The sequence below is a fragment of the Lipophrys pholis genome, assembly GCF_963383615.2.
Source record: "Lipophrys pholis genome assembly, chromosome: 15".
NCBI lineage: Eukaryota > Metazoa > Chordata > Actinopteri > Blenniiformes > Blenniidae > Lipophrys > Lipophrys pholis.
Window position 1 is genome coordinate 24646198 of NC_137642.1, and position 22249 is coordinate 24668446.

Consider the following 22249-nt stretch of genomic DNA (forward strand, 5'->3'; position numbering starts at 1 on the left):
TAAAATTTTCTTACGGAAAACATGGATTTTTTTTTTTTTAATAGCATTTTTGAGTAATCAAATTTGTGTAATTGGCCAAATCTTAAATAGATTTTTTAAAGAGGTATACCAAATAAAACATTTTAGGAAGCAAAGTGGCAAATTAACAAGTCATTTCCATGTTTCAGGTTAACCGGGTTGCAAAGGTGTATTGGCTTGAGGAGGACAAACATGTTGTTATGGTTTAACATGAATTTCCTGGAGTATATTTGAGCACCTTTTCCCGTCTGGTTGCGCAGGATTAACATTTGCTGTCATTACGGCTTCAAGATTTCTCGAGGTGTCATGGTGGTGCAGTGGACTCACGTCACACCAAAAAGGCCTGGGTCTGATTCTGACTGGCTTCGTTCTCCTTCTGTCTGGGTTTTCTGCGTGTAGGCCAACTTCCTCCACTTCTTCAAGGTAAGATTTGTTAAACCAACTACAGTAAATGTGTTTGTGGTTATTTTTGTTGGATGGGTGACAATCTGATGTATCCTCCTCTCACCACAGTTGAAGATGGATTTGTTCGTGACAATAATCATGTTGCATTTCTTTTGAAACTGCAAAGAAACATTTTCCTTTTTTGGAATGTGAGGTACATTTAGTGTCAGCAATTTTCTAGTTTAATAACACCCACATTGCCTCTTTAAGTACAAGAACAGTGTCTTGAACTAAGTTTAGCCTACACCGACAGTGGCCGTGTGATGCAACACAAATCCCTTTCCTCTGTGACGCTGAAAGCACAAAACAAACCTTAACACACAGACCTCTCCTCCACCCAGAACCCAGTGACAGCGACTCTTACAGACTCTGAATATTCAGGACATAGTGGGGTTTTCTTTCCTTGGTGGTCAGAGGTGGGCTTGATCTTTTAGATTCGTATTTTATTAAAAACATGCCACACAGAAAGGCCTCGAACTGGTTATATACTTGCTGCCGGGCTGACCATTACACAAATTTGTATTGAAGCGAGGCCAGTTTGTTTGTATAGCACAGTTCATACACGATGCCATGTAAAGTGCTTCACAAAGGCAAAGAAAAACACTCCTGATCAAAATCTTCAGAACAGATACAAAAATGCAATAATTTTCATTTTGCACTATTTGATCTTAAACATGTTCTAAGTGGAGCTTCAAATTGCAAAAAGGAGATTTTATAGAAATTTATTGAAAACAACAATTCAACTGAAAAAGGCCGATCAAAGGTTTACGACCACAGACTTTAAAAAACAAAATCTACACAGAAATTTTGATTCCATATCATTTTCTGTCAAGTCTTCACACTGTCAAGACATCCTGACGGCAGAGGCCAAAAAAATCGGACTGTTTTTGAATGTTTTATGATTTTTGAGCTGCATAAAGCAAGGCCTCCCGCAGGCTGGATGCATTAAGGATGTCATTTTGAATTTCTTATAAGATCCTGAAGGTTATGGGACAAAAAAAGTGAAGTGGTCGAGGCTCTCATTTCTTCTTTTTGCATTTTGAAAAGGCCACTTAGAACTTTCTTTGGATCAAACAGGAATTTTGTCACTGGTCTTAAGAGTTTGTTCAGGAGTGTAAATACATTCACATTAAAATCATAGAAATAAAAGAAAATGTTAAGAAAATAAAATAGCATTTAAAAGACAAAAGGCAATTCAAACAGGAGAATAAATAGCAAAAAAAATTAATAGTGAGAAATCCGAAGGATTAAAAGAAGTAATGCATTAAAATCACGAGAAACAGTGAACATTAATGTTTTCAGTAGTTTTTGACTTTGAAGAAGTAAGAAACACCAGACCTAATTAGTCGACTGTCTATAAAAGAACATCTTGATAATAGTACGTGATCATTTGATAAATTGTAGTGATAAATGACTTTTTTTCCACTGATTTAACTCCTCCTGAAACTGTTGGTGGTTTAAAAAAACAAAACCCTCTGTAAGCTTTTCATGAATCACAAACACCCATCAGTCACCTTAAATGTCCTATAAAACCACATGTGACCGATACGACTGTGCATATTTGTGAGACTCTGTCGTGGCTGTCTTTGTTTTTTTTAACAAGTCAGACATCTGTTGTATTTTCCTCCCAGTCAGGTTGACATGAGGGGATTAGGCATACTTTGTCTTTGTAAATAGAAAAACGGAATACAACCAGAAACGGCGGCGACGCACCTGATAATATCTGGTGCCAGTTTGCACGCCGGCCTGATTGTGTGCGTGTGTGTGTGTGTGTGTGTGTGTGTGTGTGTGGGTGTGTGTGTGTGTGTGTGTGTGTGTGTGTGTGTGTGTGTGTGTGTGTGTGTGTGTGTGTGTGTGTGTGTGTGGGTGTGTGTGTGTGCTGTGAAAACAATCGGCATTCTGGGTGTTTTGTCCCGCACATCAGTCCAAACCTGCAGCACCCACAGGAGCCAAAAGGGCGGGCAAAGTTCACACGTGCACAAGTCACTCCTCAGTCGCACACGCGCATCCCTGGGCTCAGCAGCTTCACGCACATACCTGTATGCTCGCACAGATCACATGCACTTGGTCTCTAAGCTGTGAAAATCTTGATAAAGTGTGTGACAGCATGTCCTTTGTCCACCACCACCCCCTACCCCCGTCTCCTCGTCGTCTTTTTTTTTTTTTTTTTTTTTTTTTTTGTTCCCCGGCCTTTCGGACCATCCTCATCTCCGCCCTCTCCGTCCTCTCCCACTTTATCTCCCCTCCGGGCTCCTCCACTTGTCCACCGCACGGTGCACCTGAGTGACCCTGGCAGGAAGGTGGCTGGGAGGCAGATCGCCCAGCACGCCCAGCGGCCTCGGTGTCGCCCTCTTATCTGCCTCGGCTAGACCAAACAGCCCTCACAGTGCACCGGCAGACACCGCCAGTTAGCCGGCTGCGTTCACACAACCGCACACATGCAGGACGCACAAATGCGGCAGATAATTATATCATCGTCGCCGCTATCTCCCATCATGTTCAAACTTCTGTATCCCGGGTTGCCATCTCCTTGTTTACTCTTTGTCATATCTGCGTCTTCGCTGTGTCATGTTCCTGTCTCAGATTAGCTGATGGAGCTTTAGATCACATGCTTTTTGTTTTAATCCCCACCGTGATGCAGACAGTCGCTGGGTTGTTTTTAAAATAAACATTCCAGGTTTGCTTTCGCCTGCAGTGGCCACAACATTGCACTAGATGTCAGTACACAGCCACAGTTCGCCAGCCACGACCGGACGCTGCTTGGCAGAGCACTTTCAAAGGGGTGTTGATGGATTTGTATTGAAGACGCTCCAGAAGCACTTGTTGCTGCTGCACTAGTCTTTCCCTTTTAAGAAGGGGGGATTAAGGCTGGACATTTCTCAGTTCAAAGACCCACGCTGAAATTTGATAACAAAGCAAAACGGAGGGATTATGACACCTTTTTGGTTTTGGCTAACTGAAAGTGTTAATGGTACAGTACACTAATCTGCTCTGTGGGATTGTCCTAAAACCTGAAGCACCTTTCCTTCACGTCCAACCTCATCCTGAGTTTATACCTGTGGTGGCTGTAGGCACGTTCAGAGCACAACACTCTTCCTAACTAACTAATAATGTGGCTTCTCGGATCGTCTAGTTCTGAATTTTGGGTTCTCTTGAAGGCAGAAAAAAATACATTTGGGGATTTTGCTTCAAGCCAGACTGATAATATCAATTATTATTTTAACAATTTCCATATTTACACATGAAACGCTTGGACTCAAAACAACACAAAACAGGAATGAATGTGTTTAGGAGTTACATTTCATGTTGCCTTGTCACATTTCTGTTATCTTTTGCTTTCGTGTCTTCTTATAGATCAGTTGGGTTTGTAATCTTCATTGCTTCTCTTGACTATAGAAAACATCAATTCATTTCTTTTTCTGTCCACCTCTGCTTGCTAGAGTCTGAGATTTATCCGTTTTTCTATTGTATTCCAGCAGCGTCCACCTTATTTTCATGCAATAGCTTTCTCAGGGAGTATATGGAGCAGGGGTGTCAAATATAAGGCCGGTGGGCCAAAACCGGTCGGCAAGAGGCTCCAATCCGGCCAGCTAAGCTCCAAGCAAATTGTAAACATTCTAAAGAAAGCGTTGATGTTTTTAAAACATATTTCTTAAGAGTAGCAGACACAAAACAACAAAGATGATGTGTCGGGGATGCTGCCATTAAAACGAGCTATTTCCCTGCTATTAAATTAGCCTCAAAGCCGTACTGTCAGGGTGAGTTTGTAAAGTCACCAATAATGCAATAGCTATAGGATAAGAACCTTTTCACTGTATTTTGGAACCAAACTTTCCATTAAAATTGGCTTTATGAAGACATTGCTGTCATTTGTTCTTTTGTGTCTTGAAAATATTTTCATCGTGTATACTCTGTTATAAAGAAAAACATCACTTTTTAAGGTTATTATGGCACTATTTTACCATTCCAGCTCACTCAAGATGAAATGTGTTTGTGTCTTCTAAAATGTGTTTTAGAGGATTAAAAAACAAATCAACTGCATTCATATGACAGACTAAAAGTCGAAATATCCTACCTCGGAATTCCTTGGATATATTTGTTTTCCTATAAAAAAAGAATAAAAAATAACAAAACGGTACTTTGTGACACTTGTGAAATACTAAATGTGTGTGTTCTGCATCACTGTCCACCGATCCGCACCCATACCTATTCTTAACTTCCTGGAGCGTTTATTCACGAATCGCTCGATGTCTTGCACATATCTTAAACTCTGATTCTCATTTGTCTTTTAAATATTTCCAACACTACTTCACTACCAGTCATGCTGGACAAACATTTCTGCAGAAAAATTTTTAATGATGTTGGTTTGTGGTTGATAATGTGTGTGTTTTTAGTATATGACTGAAGTTAAACCTTTACAGTTCAGCTTTTATTTGTCATTAGTTTCATTCTTTTTTTATTTTTATTTTTATGCCTAATAAACCTCACAGATACCAAGAAGTGGTTGCTTCCAGAAATAGCCTGCGGCTTCATTTGAGCTGTCATCATTGTATAACTCTGGCACTTTCAGGACACGGCCTGGAGGCGTACGAATGTTTCCAATGTGCCTTGATGTTCGTACGGCCTCTGTCACTGTCTGTGATTGAAACCTGAGAAGGAGTTCGTTTCCAGCCAAGTGTTGGCTTGCTGTGGTGAGGAGGGTAAAAAAAATAAAAAATCCCCGGGCCCTCAATCAGAAAGAACACAGACCTCTGCAAACACACTAACTAACTTCTTGGCACTGATGCAGAACTATTCAATTAAAATCTCATGATGTACACACGCTGAGCCGTCCTCCGAGGTGTGTGTGTTTTTCTCTCCGAGCGAGCCTCAACCGCACTCTGCCACTCTCTCTCCCTGTCTTCCTGAAGTGTTTGCATAGGGAAATGGTCCGTGAAATGGGTTTGATGGAATCAAACCCCATATTAAGACAAATACATATTTGGTAGCAGTTGATGGACTGGTTGATGGGCGTGTGTGTCTTCATTTTTCTTCTGTGCGTCGCCACCGCAGGAGATCTTTATCAGACACAGCGATATGAAGGGTCATGGCTCGGCTTGTTGCAGAGAGGAACCGAGCTGGTTCCTTGAGGTGCTGTGACTTTGATTGAGTCCAAGCGGGAGTGGGCGTCCTCAGGTGGGCTTCTGCAACACTTTGAAAGAGGTGACCACGAGGGGGCACCAAACTGCCATATTTCGGCAATGCCGCTCTGTCTTGAACCAAAAGCTCCCTCTCTGTTCCCTCTGCTGTGGACAGAATGCATCTGTTCATCTTCTGTACTCGCTTCATCCTGCGTCAAGACGTAGGAGTTGAAGTCGGTCCCAGTTGAAAACACCATCCATACAAGAGACAACTACCTATGATCAGATTCTCCATTTTGGAGTCACTGAATGAGTCCTGAAGCACCTGGGGAGAAAAAAACTCAGGAAGAACATGCAAACTCTAACCTGCCCCTGATGGCATCTAACCATCCATCTCTGTTCTGTACCTGCCCTGTATATCCAAGTTAAGGTCAGAGAGGACCACAGCTTATCCCAGTTGACTTGAGGTGAACAGCAGGGTACATCCTCCGCGTAGATAGTAAGACAATCATCCACAGTCACCTGAAAGTTAGTCAATGTTAAATGGACTTCAGTTGTATGACGTGTTTTCTCTTCTTCTGCAGACTCAACTTCATGTCCACTGTAATTCACATCCACCCATCAGTACCCTTTGTCACACTATTGGCAACTGCTGCCATTTAAGAGCAATCGGAGCTTCAGTGTCTTACCCAAGGACACTTAAAAACATGTTCTGCCCGTTTGGAATTTTGAGGAAAACCCACTCGACTACCTGATCCACGCAGTCAGTTTGTCCCACCGATTAACCCAGCCAGCATGTACTTGGGTGGTGGGAGGAACCTGGAGTACCAAGAGAAAACCAAAGCAGGCACAGGGAGAGGAAAGAGTTATGATACAATCTGACAACCTACTTTAGATTTACAATTGATGCTGAAGGCTTTTCATGAGTGAAATAAATACTTTATGAAAATCATATAAAGTAGTCCTCACAGCACTAGTTTGTAATCTAGAAGAGGCTAAAAGTGCACATCTTTGAGGATCATATGGGTCATGCTTACACGGTTTTGGCTGATTCGGAGATCTAACATGCCCGTTCACTAAACACTAAACAACATGCAAACTTCATGTAGAATTGTTCTTTCTCAACCGGTAACCGGCGCACCATGATTCACTGAAGAATGACCAGAAATGTGACAGTGTCCAGGATGTGGAGAGTGTTGCATGCTTTTTCAAATCAATGCCATGCAACTATTGTTTTGATTTAAATTTTTTAAATAAAAATTTTTTTCCACTTGCTGGCTGACAAACTCACACCAGCCCACTCCAGTTAGCCCTCTCACACCACCTTTCATTAACTTCAAAACCCAAATCCATCCAACTGGACCGGTGACGGCACCTCGCTGCCGATGCTGGCGGTCACACCCCTCTGCACAGCCATAATGGACCGCCGCACAATCGGGGGCCACCTAACTGGTCCTTCCAAGAGGCCGGTCGCCTGCAGGTTACCAGCAACACCGCTCGTCCCTGTTTGTCTGCGCTCTCTAAAAGGAAAGAATGTTTTCCCCCCACAACACGACTGTGTGGGGATTAGGGCCCATTCGGAGCGCCCGGGGTCGTGCAGCAGATGTTAGCGAGGATAGTGCTTGTTGCCGTGCCGACAGTGAGCCGGCGGGATCGGCCCGCCCTGACGACGTTAAGCCTATGTATATGTATGGAAGAGAAGAGGGGTTGGGGGGGAAATTTGTGAAGGCAAATGAAGGGACCATCACACATTCAAAAAAAAAAGAATGGCGGTGGGGAATTTGTCTCAGTGGTCACACACTAATCCATCTCCACTGACTCCGATTGTCATCACACAGGCACACAACTTCAAATACTAGCCCAGGATTTGCTTCAATTACAGAATCCAACTGGAGTTTAATTCATGATACATCAAACCCCTGCACAGAAAAGATGGGCTGTGTTAAAATTACATTTATAATATTATCAGACTTGCAAATAGCTTGTGTATGAATCACTGATTTGATTTATTTGCTCAGCAGAAGTGTGCTTCAAAATCAGCAGCCTTACAAAACCTGGATGTTATGGAAGCAGAATCTTACTACATTTTACTTGAAGTGCTCTCTCCGTTTGCTTCTATGATACTTGAACATGAACCAATGAGTGAATTACATAGTCCTCTGCTTTTATCCTTAAATCAGACTATAATCATCTGACTGGTTGGACACGGACTGAATAAAAATGCAGAATAGTTGAAGCAGCAAGAAAAAGTTGGGGTCAAGGGGAACTTTGCTACTCCTGAGATTTCAGTGTTGTGAGGGACCTGAAAATAAAAAAATATTGGATTCATTGACATAAAGTTGACGTTAAAGTAAAATTTGCCCATTTCTGATCAGACCACACTTGATCCAGTGAAACCACTTCAACCTCTGGTTAGTTTACCTCAACTTCACCATGTCAGCGATGTCTTTTAATGGTGTTTTAATGTGAGACCTTGTTTTACCTGCTGATCTCTCAACTACTTGTCACACGGCGCCTGTAATGAAGACCCCAACATGTACAGATGGTTTTCGGGACAAGAGGTGCAAATTGCTCGGGCAAAAAGTCGGATTTCAATCGAATTCTCAAGCTGCTGCTGTTATTTCTGTGGCTCTGCTGCTGCTGTTCAGATAAACGGTGTGGACTTTATTTGAGCTGTAGGTGTGGGGTGAGTCGGTTCTGCTGTTTGATGTGAAAGACGAGCCTGCTTTCTTGATGTCAGACAGGTCTAACTGCAGGGCGAATGTGTTTAACATGGGGGGCCCCGCGAAGGCCCCTGTGGTACTCATAACCGTCAGGCTGAATGGAAAGAGGATACAGAGTCTGACAAGACATGACTTGACCCAGCAGTGCTGGCAGAGTCCCGCTATTGTCCTGCACACACAACACAAATCAGTGTAGTAGAATCCCCACCCTTTTTCTTTCTATTAAAAAGAGTCGGTAAAACTGTATTTCTGTATGAAAGTGAAGTGAGGAAGAAACTTCTTGGAGGCATACACCAACAGTGTGTGTGTGTGTATGTGTGTGTGTGTGTGTGTGTGTGTGTGTGTGTGTGTGTGTGTGTGTGTGTGTCTGTGTGCGTGTGCGTGTGCGTGTGCACGTGTGCGTGCTTGTGTGCGGTGAGGGCTGCACCGTCCAGTACCATAATGACTGTACTCTCTAAGGATGAGTGTTGGGCCGGGAACGGCTGTTTTCACGCACGGCTGAATGTTTGGGCTCTCTGACAGATGGAGAATAGCCAGATGTGTGTGGGTGTGTGTGTGTGTGTGTGTGTGTGTGTGTGTGTGTGTGTGTGTGTGTGTGTGTGTGTGTGTGTGTGTTTGTGCACACGTGTACATACTGCACACAAAACAGTTGTCTTATTTTGAGTTTCCCTTCTGTCGATTTCAAACCTCAGCGGCAGTCTGACCAACCTGCTTCCTGCAGGTGACACATTATCAGACATTGTACAGTATTTTACCCAAAATGTGAAAATGTGACCACAGACTGCAGAGACACAAAGGCTAAACCTCACTTTACCTCTTGGGTATGTGTCATGTTATTTGTCACACATTACATATTGTGACTATTTAAGCAGATTTGAATGAAAATGAAGAGAAAACCTTTATGACAGCTAATTTAAAGCTTGGTATTTGAGAATGATATCAAAACATTATTAGAAGTATTAAGCCCTGTTTACATGGCAGCCTTGTTTATCATATATAAACAAGCCCAAAACTTTTGTTACGTTTAGTACATCCGTTTACACGACACTGGTGCTTGGAGTCACTGGAAACACAACTTTTTGAAAATATTCCAACTCCGTCTCTAGTCCATAATCTCCTGGGACTCACCTGGAATAACAATCCAACTTTGCCGTCTGTCCATACGAATGCCCATGTACTCCCATTGTTAATGTTTATAGCGTATTGTTCTTTGTGCGCATGTGTGTGGTTTCATTACAGAAGCAAACAACATCACCCACTAGTGGCCTGAAATGTTAACTACATTTTGTTCGGCGTTTTTGCCATTGTAAACGGACATTGTTTTCAAAACATTGCTGTGTAAAGGCAAAACGTTTCTGAAACGAAAACCTCAAAATTATGTGTTTTCACTTGAAACGTTGTCACGTAAACGCAGCCTTTACATGCTTTATAAAGTGACAGTGCTACCATGCAACATCAAATGCTGGCATATTAACACTAGTCACACCGTGTATATTTTATATTTTTAGCCTCAGAAACAATACAAAATATATCTCAGATCCAATCGCCTGACTCACTCAGTCAACTGTGAAATATATTATGAAAACTCTATGTGACTAGGAAACATATGAGAAGTTCAGCAAAGTAACACTGTGAGGTGCATGTGATGGTGTACATCCATGATCAATATCTAAAAATGCTGTCTTCATTAAAACAAGATTTGCCCTACGAAACCTTTTTTTCTAAATATGATGTTAAAAGGTGTTGTATTATAAATATATAGCATGTTGTATTGTACTCAGAAGTATTCAACATTCTCTCATGACATTAAGCAAAATTCAGCAAAATCTTCATTGTAAAGACCAAAAGTTGTTGTGGATCATATATTCACAAGATTGCTCAGTGGGATTGAACCAACGAGTGCTACCAGAGTGTCAGAGAGGCTTTATTAGGTGATTAAATTAACTCCCGGCTTCCTGCATAGTGTTTAACTTGATGGTCCATCCCTGAAATAACTGCATATTTTTTCATCTAAAAGCACTTGAATGTATTATTTGCTTTATTTGAGAATATTTTATTTGAAACAGTTAACTTGTGTGGTTTATTTAACAAAATAAGACATTGCTAAAGCCAAAATAGTTGTCAGGAATGCTTTGTTGAACAGAATATTCTTTTTAAAAGATGTTTTTCTTCTAGTTTCTCGACCATACGTTGTTTGTAACAGTTAAGACAACTTTCTATAGTCATTCTATTTGAAAAGTTCCTGTAGGTGGTCATATTACTTGTGATCTAAAAGAAAGAAGTGAAATAACCTCAAAACACGCACTGTCCGCTGTGGCCATCACGCTCAGATTTTCTCCAACCCTCCCATGATAAAGTATGACGGACAACTGCCAGGCGAGTGGAACCGGAGCCGAGACGAGATGCAGGAAAGGATTTTATTTCACCTTACAGACAGCGGCGTACAGCAGGAGGGGGAGGACGGCGATATGACACCGGTGTCCGTCTTCGGGGTCACAGCCCAGAGAACAAACCTCTCGGTCCGAGTGGCATCGACGTCCGACCACTCTGTGCCACGTCAACCTGTCAGAGAGGCAGATAGGCAGAGGGAGGCACTGCCCGCAGAGAGGTGTCCGAGGTGTCATGGCCTCGTCTGGGAGGTGACAGACAGAGTGTGTGTGAGTGTGTGACGGGGAAATAACACCTCCGAGAAGTTTAGGGGACGTTGGCTGTGACCTTTCGCTTGCCGGGGTCCTTTTCACTCTGTTCATTTGACAACAACTTCAAAGGGACACGTCCTCCCGAGGCTTTGACAGGTGTGTGTGTGTTTGTGTGTATCTACAAATGTGTACTGGGTTGTGTAGCAGAGCAAAGCTTTGGCGATGCTCTGTGTTTCTATAAGTATGTATACTCAAAAACAGACGGAATAGATGCCGGTTACACATTACCTTTGAATTGAAGTTGCATCTATTGTCTATAGTTGCATCTATTGGTAAGCAGTTTGTCAATCTTGCATTTTTTTCTGCCGTCTTGTTGCTACAAACGTTGATTATGAAGTTTAAAAAAACTGTTCTGATACAAACAAACAGCATCAAGGCTGAGTCGACTTGAAATGTCATGATGTTGTGGATTGCCAAACTGAAATGACTATATTTCCACATCAGGCCTTCTTTGTCGTATCGTCCTACTCAGCATTCGTTTTATAAGAGAAAAGTCTCTTCACAGACCCAGATGATGGTGCAGTCGTTGTGCACTTTGTTTGAGAAGTGATGTTGAACTCACTAGAGTGAGCAGCACTAACACCTCTTTGGGATCTGCCTTTGTCAATCCAGTCGCACTTCTGCAGTAAAACTATTGATTATGACCATAGTATGGCCTTCTCAGCACTCCAAGGTTGAAAAATGTTGCACATTCCTGTTTACGCTGAGACAGAGTTTGGGCTGTTTTGTAAAAAATGAGCTCCGCTGTTTTCAAAAAGTGACGTTTTCTGAGCCAAAACATAATGGATTTAACTATTTGACTTGAAAATGAGTTTTGATTATGGATTACTTTATGGATAGACCAGACAGAACTCATCAGATGAATGTATTCTAAAGAGGTAGGGGCCATATGTTTCTGTGTGCCGTGCATATTGAACCTGTCCCACTCTTCATGGTTGACTTTGTGTTTAGTGTTTCCGCATGTGCTGGTGGTCAGGAGGTGAGGGGCAAACAACGGGGCACCAAACGGCTTTAAAAGAAGAAAATCCCACAACATAAACAAAACCGCGGTCACTGTGACACGTGTCACCGTCGCTGTGACTCGGAGACACCAGAAAGGCACGCACAGTCCCACTGAATCCCTTTGAAGTCGGGCAGCATTTGTGCCGCTGGTTTGGAAGTATTGTCTTTCCTGGCCTTGGGCGTTGCCTCGGGGCAGATGCACTCGGCTTTTAGAGAAACACTTGGCCGGATTAGGCCTATTAGCTGAACAGGAGTGAAAGACAATCATGGCTGGTTTAGAGGAATCTTGTGTGATTGTGGAAATCATAGATTGTTAAAACTCCCTTGCAAATCAAGTCTGTGCTGCTGTTTTTATTTATTCTTTACCCAACTTAATCAAAACATGATTACACATTTTCCGCCAAACATTTTGTTTTCCGTCTGTGCCGCTCTATCTCAGCCATTACTAGGGCTGTGTTTGTGTTTCTGCTCCAGGCCTTAAGTAAATACCTCTGCTGGAGCAGGTTTCCCCTCCACACAGCTCACCTTCCTCCCTCCATTACCTCCTCTAATGACGTTTACACATCTGCTTAGAAAACCCTCCACTCATCTTCGTATCTCCCCGGCATGCACACACAAGCAAAGGGACACGGACAGGCTGCTGGGTTTGGTTGAACAATTACACACTTTCTCATTCTCCCCAATAACTTTATGTTCTAATTATAGTGGTTTTGTGCTTGTTGGAAGAAAAGACAATGAGATTCAAGCTTCTTTTAAATATTGATAAACATGAGGGAAAGTATGTTACTTTTCAACTTCAAGGGGTTTTAATTGTCAGTAGAAAAGTGAAGTATAAAATAGTCACATCATATTCAAGATTATGTTTAATTATGGTTGTAAGTCAGGAGGATTGTGAATGCACAAGCGGAAATTTTAAAACAACCCAGTCAATGAGTCAGTGGTTTAAAAGAAATCCCATTCATATTTATTGACAAACGAGGCCTAATTCCTTCATTGATTGCACCTAGACATAGTTGGAATTGAAAGTACTGTTAATTGTCAGACTGACAGAAACAAATTGGTTCGATAGTTCAAGGTCTTTAACAATAATTTGTATTTCATTTTTTTCTAATTCTTCTGCTAGTTAGATTAAACTTTTCTCAGAAAAAAACTTATATATTCCAATAATAAGCAGCAACCACTGACACAGCTGGAAGGCGATCAACTCGGTAAACCAGCAACTATGAAACACTGATCTGTCATCATGTTACCCTGTACATACATATACCGGCTCCACCACGCAGCTACATCACTCTCAGCTTTGTGATTCTTGCAAATCAAAATATATCCTAGTTTTCATCTGCAGTTTGATGTTGAACATTGTGCTGTCAACTTAGGCCTTGTTTGCACGACAATGTTTTCAACTGAAAACACAAAACTTTGGTTGCGTTATGGATGTCCGTTCACACGAAAACGGAGCTCAGAGCCACCGAAAACACAACTTTTTGAAATGGGCTCCCAAGGTGGAGCTTTTTGAAAACACTCCGACTTCGTCTCTGTGGAAACGGTGCTACTGCGCATGTGCACTACGGCCGTAGTCAAGTCGTACAATCAATTCAAAGGATCCTCTGGTTTGCTGGAGGTGGTGATTGTTGAATTTCTCACTCAGCAGTTTGTTGTTGTTTTTTTTGAGCAAGAACTTCATTTTAGTTTGCTTATATTTGTCTTTAGTGCTTCTAGTTTGCTTTTCTTTCTTTTGTTTGTGGAATTAAAGCTTCTCCTGCTCGACTTGTCTTAACTCTTGAACGTTTCACCTCTTCACCGCCGCATGACCTGAACTGGTGCTTCAGGTGATCCCCTGGTTTGTTCTGCAGACACACACACACACACACACACACACACACACACACACACACACACACACACACACACACACACACACACACACACACACTCAACAATGAGATTGCCCAGCAGTCATGTCACTCCATAGTCATTTTCCCTGCTGATTGACACATCCTGTAAAGCATGCAGATACACACACACACGCACACACACACACACACACACACACACACACACACACACACACACACACACACACACACACACACACACACACACACACACACACACACACACACACACACGCACACACACACACACACACTCACATGCACACATGCATACAGAGTGACTGTACCTGTCACCCCTCTTGAATAGTATTACCTTTACCTCATTTTGTTCTGCCTGTCCGTCACCTCTATTCTTCCCCCGCTGACAGCTCAATGGGCTCCTGTGGGACTTTGTATGTGTGAGTGAATGAAAGGTTTTCGGCCTGCCGCCTGGCGCCACTTTGCCCGCCTTCTGCTCCTCCCTCCTCCGGACCCTCTTTTCTTGCGGCGGGACAGTTGAGACGTTCCACTGTACCTGCTTGTGTAATAGGTTTGTGTGTAATATACTGCCGCGAGGCCTCGCAGCGCTTCCACTTAGAAGAACCCTGCCGTCACTCTGTCCCATTTCAGCGGGTCAAGTTCAGTAACGCCTCAGGTGAAGCGACTGAGAAACGAATTCTGGCTGAAAATTTGACGGGAACTTCATGATGACTACCCAGTAGTGACACCTACAGGCTAGAATGCATATCACACCTCATGTTACAGCTTAACAAGTGTGTTTTCGACATGCTTTTGTGACATGCCTCTCAGCCTCCAACTTAATCGTGTAAGTAAAAATTCATGGGGCCTTCTTAGAGTTGTGGTGTACATTACTAATTATTATTACTTGCATAATCCACAATTAGAATTTGGAGTTAAATACTGTAAGAATCTTTAAACAGACACCGATATTTCTTCATCTGATGACTGTCCTATGATCCCCTTGGGGAAATTATTTATTTTTCTTTAACCCATCCCGTGATACAACTGTGACGTGCTAGTAAATCTTGTGTTTTGATGCTTGTATTGAGGGAGGCTGAATTTGAGAAGTACATAGACGCACATTGGCTCGATAGAAATAAACATTTTTAACATAGGAGATGTACCCAAATAATGTGGTTTAAAGGTAATCTACTGCGTTAAACATATTACAACATGATTTTGACAATAACTGATTACACTCCTGTGCATGTATACCAGGGAAAACACCAACAACATGCTCCAACCATGGCACGGCTTAACTGCACACGTCAACCCATTGAATGTTTATGATCAAGTCTTTTCCTGAGAGCTTCCACCATTCAGACCTTATCTGTTGTCTCAGCCTGCTCATGACGTATATTAGACATCTTACACAATGTGCGTTCTTTGTTTTGTCACATTTTAGCCTCTTTGTTGTCAGTGTGCACAGATCAGAATTTCTCCATTTTTTTTTGCTCCAATGTGACACCGGTAGTGTGAGGACTTGTCCCTCAAGGATATCCTGAAGATAAGAGCTGATGTGAGTCCGTGTGCATGGATATCATATGTATGTAAATGTGAGCATGTGTACATTTCCCGAGGTATCGGAAGATAGCAGAGTCTGCGCTGTACTTTATACGCCTGTCCATGCATACGTATGTGCTCGCAAGCTGCAGGAGTTCACATATCAGGAGTTTGAGAGATTGGAGTGTGTGCGACTTCGGACTGATCTGCGAGCCGAAGTATGTTTACTGAATACTCGAGTGCGTGTGTTCAAGCAGTCTGTGACGGAGACCTGGCAGAAACTCAGGCACCTCAGATTGGAAAATATGCTCCCATACATTCACAATTATACTCCCGTTACTCTGCCTATCTCCCTCTGTGGGGGATGGACCCTTCTGGTCTGTCTTTGTATGTTCCTCATGTTTGCCAACTTTCTCTCCAAGAGCCAAAACAAGAGCAGGCGGTCGCTCAAGTGTCTGAGAGAGATAAAACTTGCAGGTTGAGAAAAGTGAGAAAATTAGAAACGGGTTCTTTTGCGACAGATGAGAGAGTCAGGAGTAGAAAGTGTAGAAAGCGTAAGAGAAAAAAATTCAGACCCTCAAATAGCTTCCTTTCAGACAGATGAGACAAAGAGTGAGAGGAGTAAAAATTGCCAGACACAGAGAGCGAGAGAGCGAAAGCTGGCAGACTGGGTCAGGAAGCTTAATGCACTTCTAATAGGGGGTCCTTCAGGGAAACATGTGAGACAAGAAGAAGGAGGGAAAGATAAAGGTGTGGGACAAGTACGCAAAAGGATGGGAAGTGCAGGTACAGAAGGAAAAGAGGCGTGATGAGAAAGGGAGAGGTAAAGCAGACAAATTTACCCACAGCCGTGGAGGTGAGAGTGGAAGCGATGGTATGCGTCTGATGTCTGCAGCAGGTTTGTGTGTGTTTGTGGGCGGAGGAATGAGACCCGGCCGTGATGGCCTTGTGTCAGTCACCCTGTGGCAGCTCTTTAACCCTGTAATTTATCACATCACTTCTCTCGCAGTGATGGGACCACTGCCCCGGCTGACAGCACTGCCTCTGGCGTGAGAGAGTGTGTGTGTGTGTGTGAGAAAAAGTGAAGGAAACATGGTGAGAAAGCGAGAGCACACCTGTGAGAGAGGATTGTTCAGATGTCAAGGCAAAATGTCTGGAAGCTTTCCTTCGATTTTCAGAGCCTCGGTCTTGCACTTGTTTCCAGTTTCGCTCCAGACACAGACAGATGCTGCAGGTGACCACAGATTTGGTTATCATCCCACATCTGCTAGAAAAGGCCACATCTATCTGTGAGTTTTGCTTAATAACACATCACTGAAATGAGCTTTTGAACAGATAATTTCTGATAATTACAATAATCACTCAAGACTCTATAAGGCTTAAAGGGAAACCTTTACCACCTTTCCCCACCCACTTCATTTTCCAAATTCTTGCACTCCTCATAAGTAGATTTTCATGATTCATAGCTCCAAAAAAATCCAAAACATGCTTATTTGTCATGTTGCCCCTCATATAGCATCTCAGGTCATCCACTGTCTGGAGCAAGCCACTTCACCTTTCACCCATTAACCCCTTAATACCCTCTAACACATACACATTCCTGCCTTTAGATCTAGATTAAATCGATTGTCTTGGTCTGTGGTAATCCACAATAATAGACAAAGGTAAAGGTTAGAATGTGTACATGTGGCCCTAAATGGAAACATAAATGTTGTCGATGATTAGAAAAAGACAAACCCAGTTCTTGATATTGATAATAATTTTATAATATAAATGTATCATTTTATTCCTGGTTACCTTCCATGACACTCAAGGACGCCTGGAAAAAAAATAAAGCTTAGTAAAACTCCAATCAACCCAACAAATCAAAACATACCATGTTTGTTCAAGGAGGTCGAGGGGTGTGAATTCTAGAGTCGGGGTCACAACTGCTGAATATCACACTTGTTCACTCCTATTTCACCCATCTTTCTCCTGGATGTCATTTTGTTTTGGCTGCTCCCCTCTGAGGTTGCCAAAGTGGATCATTGAATCTAAATGTTTGATTTGGAACGAGTTGTACATCAGATGTCCCTCTTTATGCCGCCTGAGCAGTTTGGGAATTAGGAGCTTTTACTCAAGGACCCAAAGAAGTGCAAACATCTGACTACGAGCGCACTGATACTGTCCAATTCAGCTGTTTTGTTAAAACATGAACCGATGTGTTGCCCTAAAGCAAGAATATTTGGGCTTGAATCCTGGAGAGAGTCTCTGTGGGGAGTTTGCATGATCTATTTTGAACTTTCAATGGGGAAAATCAAAGAGGTTACAGGTGATAAATCTATCTACTCCTTTGTTTTTACTATTTATGTTAAACATGTGTAGTTACACCATCCTTTACAGACTTAATGAAATCCAAGACAAGGAGTGAAATCAAAAGAAATGGATTTTTAAGTGCTTGTTTTGTATCTTTTTATATATTTAATTTTTTGTGTTGACTACGTCTACATTTGTCTGTGGATTCAAGCACCAACCTTCTATTTGGTCATATTAGTTTGTGTTCTGCTGGTTCCTGATTATCGGAGGCTGTGGCTCCGTTTGTAGAGAAGGTCGTCATTTCAATCTGCATGCTGGTGCCTCAATCCCCCAGGAGATGAAAGGGAGGATGTACAGGATGGAAAGGAGTCAGACCACAAATACTCAGTGATATTTCTGTCAGGTAAATACACTCGTATGCACTCGGAACACATGAAGAACAAAAGCTCTGTGTTGGCTTCTGTTTGCTTAAACAAATATCCGAGTTCACAGTGATGAGAGCAACCAGGAGGGAGCTGCGATATCTCAGAAAGGCTTTTCTCTTTCTGTGAAAACCACCGCCAAATAAATATTTACGTAAACTTCTGCCTCTCGCTTTCTCCGCGTCGCTCTCATGTACACGGATACATCCCAGCGCAGTCCTGCAAAGACACTCTCTGTTGCTCTTTGCTCACATGCCCTCGCACTCGGTAACCACCCGGAGGGGACAGAGAAAGAAGAGCGGAGAAAGAGATGCAGAGAGCAGACAAGGTCGTACTTCCTGTGGACTGCCTTTGAAAGGAGAGTCCTGTGTTTTCCCTCCTGTCCTTTGATGTTAAAGCAGTCTCTTTACCAGTGTAAAGACAGGGCACAATAACCTCGACCCCCTCCCACCCCGCACCGAGCCCTCTGTACACTGACTGTACACCCACACAAAGCCCTGCGGGGGGACAGGTAGCCCACAGCAACCTCAGCCAGAACGCAGAATGAGTGTGGCAGCTGTCCAGGACCTGTACGGCACGCTGGGTGTGTACGTGTGCGTGTGTGTGTGTGTATTTGTGTATTTGTTTACACACACCGCTGTGCCTAAATGTGTTTCTAGGAAATTTTGTGATAGAAAATATTCCACATCAAATCTGCAAATTCACAACAATCCCCCTGACAGATCTTTTGGAATTGCTTCATATTTGATTTGAAATATGATAAAAAAAAAAAATGTAATCACACCTATCTGCTTGTGTGCAACATTTTAGGGTTTGACTTATTTATTTAAGCCTTTGAAAATATCCTACATCACTAAAAATTATTGGTCCATTGTGAAATATTTGTCAAAGTCCAGCTTGTGGAAAATTATAGAAAGGGAATATCTCATCACCGAACCACTGTAGAAACTTGAATTATCCCTATTAGATGCATCTAATTTCACTTTTTCAGCATCTTCCAGCTTTTACATAACTTCAAAGAAGTGTTCAAAATGAATTAAAGTGAATTGAATTGGGCTGTTTTGGAAGTGCAAGTGTGTGTTTGTCCATGTAGCCTATGTATACATGTTTGTCTGCTGCAAATTTCAATAGACTCTTAATTGTTTAGCAATAATTTGAATATAAATGTCCAGGATGCTCTCAGTGAAAAATCCGGGATAATATCAAAAATAATAATTCCTGATAATACGTTTGCCCCTCTTCGAAAGGTAAAGGAGATGTAACTTCTTCACTAAACCTTTTCTGCCTAAACCTAAATATTTTCTTAGTCTGCAGTAAATACATGTACAGAAGAAGATGCTGACACAGTTGAAGTATTCAGTCCAAATAGTAGTTATAAAGTAGAGTACATTACAAATGTTTTTATAGTCAAATTAAGTATGTGGAGAAGAGAGTACAAGCAGGATGGAGCGAGAGGAGAGGAGTGTCAATGCTGACTCAAGAGTGAAAAGGGGTGAAAAGGGGTGAAAAGGGGAGGTTTACCGGAAAGACCAGGACCTGCTATGACGTGTGCTGTGGAGACGGTGACATTGTATTGTAAAATTAAAGTTCAGAGAGACAGCTAAGCTGAAGCGGTTTCGGAGTTTGGACAAAGGAGTAGGACAAGGAGCTGCCAGGCACGAGGAAAACAGGAAGACCTGCAAGAAGATTCCTGGATGTGGTGAACGAGGACACGGAGGCAGTTGGTGATGACAGAGTGAGATAGAGTTAGATGATCCACTGTGGTGAGTCCTGCAGGGAGCAGCCGAAAAACGAAGATTCACTGGGTAAACATGCATGTGATGAGGCAGACTATTGACTCGTCTTCAGTTACTGTTTCGTTAGCACACAAAGGGCTATCTCACGCTGAACAAACCCTGATTATCTCGCTCAGATACATCTGTGTGTGGCCACAGGGCTCGTGGCAGACACACACACGTCCATTGTCCAACCACACACTCACTCATTTTCTGTATCTCCAGCAGCCTCCTTGTTTCTTCTGTTGTGCTGCACATTCCCCGAGACCTCGACAGCCCCTCAGAATAAGGTCTCAAGATCTGCCGGGCTGCCCAGGCCGCCGGTAACTGAATGAAAGCTGGCTGGAATGAGGTTTTCCTCTCAAAAAGGCTGACGACTTCTTAAAAAAAAAAAAAAAAAAGGAAAAGGGAGAGAGCAGGTTAGGAGGATGAAAGAATCCTGTTATGTCAGGAAACTCGTTACGCTGTCGCTGCTGTGCCATGCTAGCCCCAGCGTTTCCATGGCACCCAGTGTTATCGTTGTGTATTTTTCTCGGGATTTGTAGTTTTGGGGGTTGAGAGGCAAAATCCGATTTTTTTTTCTTTTTTTTTTTTTTCCGCTCCCTATATCAAGAGGAGCAAGAGGTTGAAGATAAGAGAGAGTCCCCTCTCAGCTTTAATGAGAGCGAAAAGCAGAAGGGAGAACATTTACTGCACTGATGGGGAAAATCACACCCAGCACAGCAGTCCTGCTCCACCTCTGCCACACTATGTGGAGAATCCTGCTCATGGATCCTAATCTGATCTTCATCCCCACTGCAATGTCAGTCTGCATCACATCTGTTTAACTGTACACTCATGGGCCAGTTTATTAGGAACATTGGCACACCACACTGTAACGTGATCCTGTACATACTGCTGACTTAATACTGACATAAAGTCTGCCTACACAAAGGCAACACTGCTTAATGTTGCTTCAGTTTCCAGTGGTGTTAAGCTGTGCTATATGAGTGTTTCTAATATTTGGGCCACCTCATTTACATACAATTAAAGTAGCTGCATTTAGTCTTAAGCTGAAAACTGTATTTCCTTATAATTCCCCAGCTTTAAGAAATCCTCTCTTTCAAACAGTGTTTGTAATTCAAAAAACTATAACGTGCTGAACTGACAAGAGACATGTACTAGGAGTTGCAGTTGTAATATTAACAGTAAAAACGTGATTTTTTTTACAGCTTCAATACATGAAGCTTGCTCATCAAAGTTCAGTCTGATGCAATTTAATTGGACAGGAGTGTCAAATGTAAGCCTGTGGTTCAAAATCGGCTCCAATCTGACCCAACCAACAAGCAAATTGTAAAAATTTCACAGAAAACATTAATTAAAAAAACCCAACAACAACACATTTCTGAAAAGGAGCAGACAACACAACATTGAGACTTGAGCTGAGATGTTGGTGATGCAGTCATGAAGGCTTGCTGCCTCGTTGCTAGAAAACAGCTAAAGGAGAAATTTTTTTTGACTTCACTATATTTTGCACCAAATGACGTCATTCAAATTAGAACAATCGTTTGAATACATCTCAAAACAGTTGAATACAATTGACTTTTAATTAAAATGGTTAAACTCCTAGATCCCTTTTACAGCAATTCATATAAAGTTTATTTTATTTGTCACAGATTTAGATTTTAAATCAGAAAAATCTGAAATACTGTCCGGAAGAACAGAATAATTTTAAGTATTTTACCCAAAAAATCAGAGGCCATAATTATACAAATTATTACATTATTATTCAAAAGTGCTTAAAACTTTTTTTTTTAATGTAGAAATATATACCAGAATGGTAAACTTTTCAGTCATCCAATTTGAGTTCGGAACTTAGGTGGCACTGAAATCAATGAGCTCTGTGTGTATTTCTGAAAGCTGTTGATATTATTGGTGCTGTTAATAGCGGTCATGCTAACAGTGCTAACTGGCGGTAGCTGCTGCTCTCTCGGTCGGGGCTGTCGTGGTAAAACTTGCCATATTTTATTGATTTCGCAGTGGGAAAATCTCTTATCACAGAAACATCAATACGCAGCCCAACAAAGCACAGTCAGGACACAGCTCTCACACACACACACACACACACACACACACACACAGAATAGAGTACGTCAGCCAGCAATACAGTACAATACCAGCCCATCGATACTACAGGGGAGACCCCTGCAGAGTGCACTAGAAAGAAAGCAACAGCTTAACCCTCCAGGAGGAGAAGTTAACAGGCCGGAGAATAAAGTCTGCCATAATAAAGAAGCAGCGGCGGCCGCAGTGACGGCTGTCACACACTCTGCTCTGTGTTCATTAGCTGATATAAGGAATGCCGCCCGCTTTG

General features: G+C 42.3%; 1 protein-coding gene across 1 annotated transcript in view; it reads left to right on the forward strand.

The window, feature by feature from the left end:
• The first annotated feature begins 278 nt into the window (after positions 1-278).
• The window catches only part of wdpcp (WD repeat containing planar cell polarity effector), a 100136-nt gene continuing 78165 nt past the window's right edge, over positions 279-22249 (forward strand). The window contains exon 1 of the mRNA XM_080482149.1: positions 279-441. The gene's annotated coding sequence lies outside the window, so the exon portion shown is untranslated. The remainder of the gene's footprint in view (positions 442-22249) is intronic.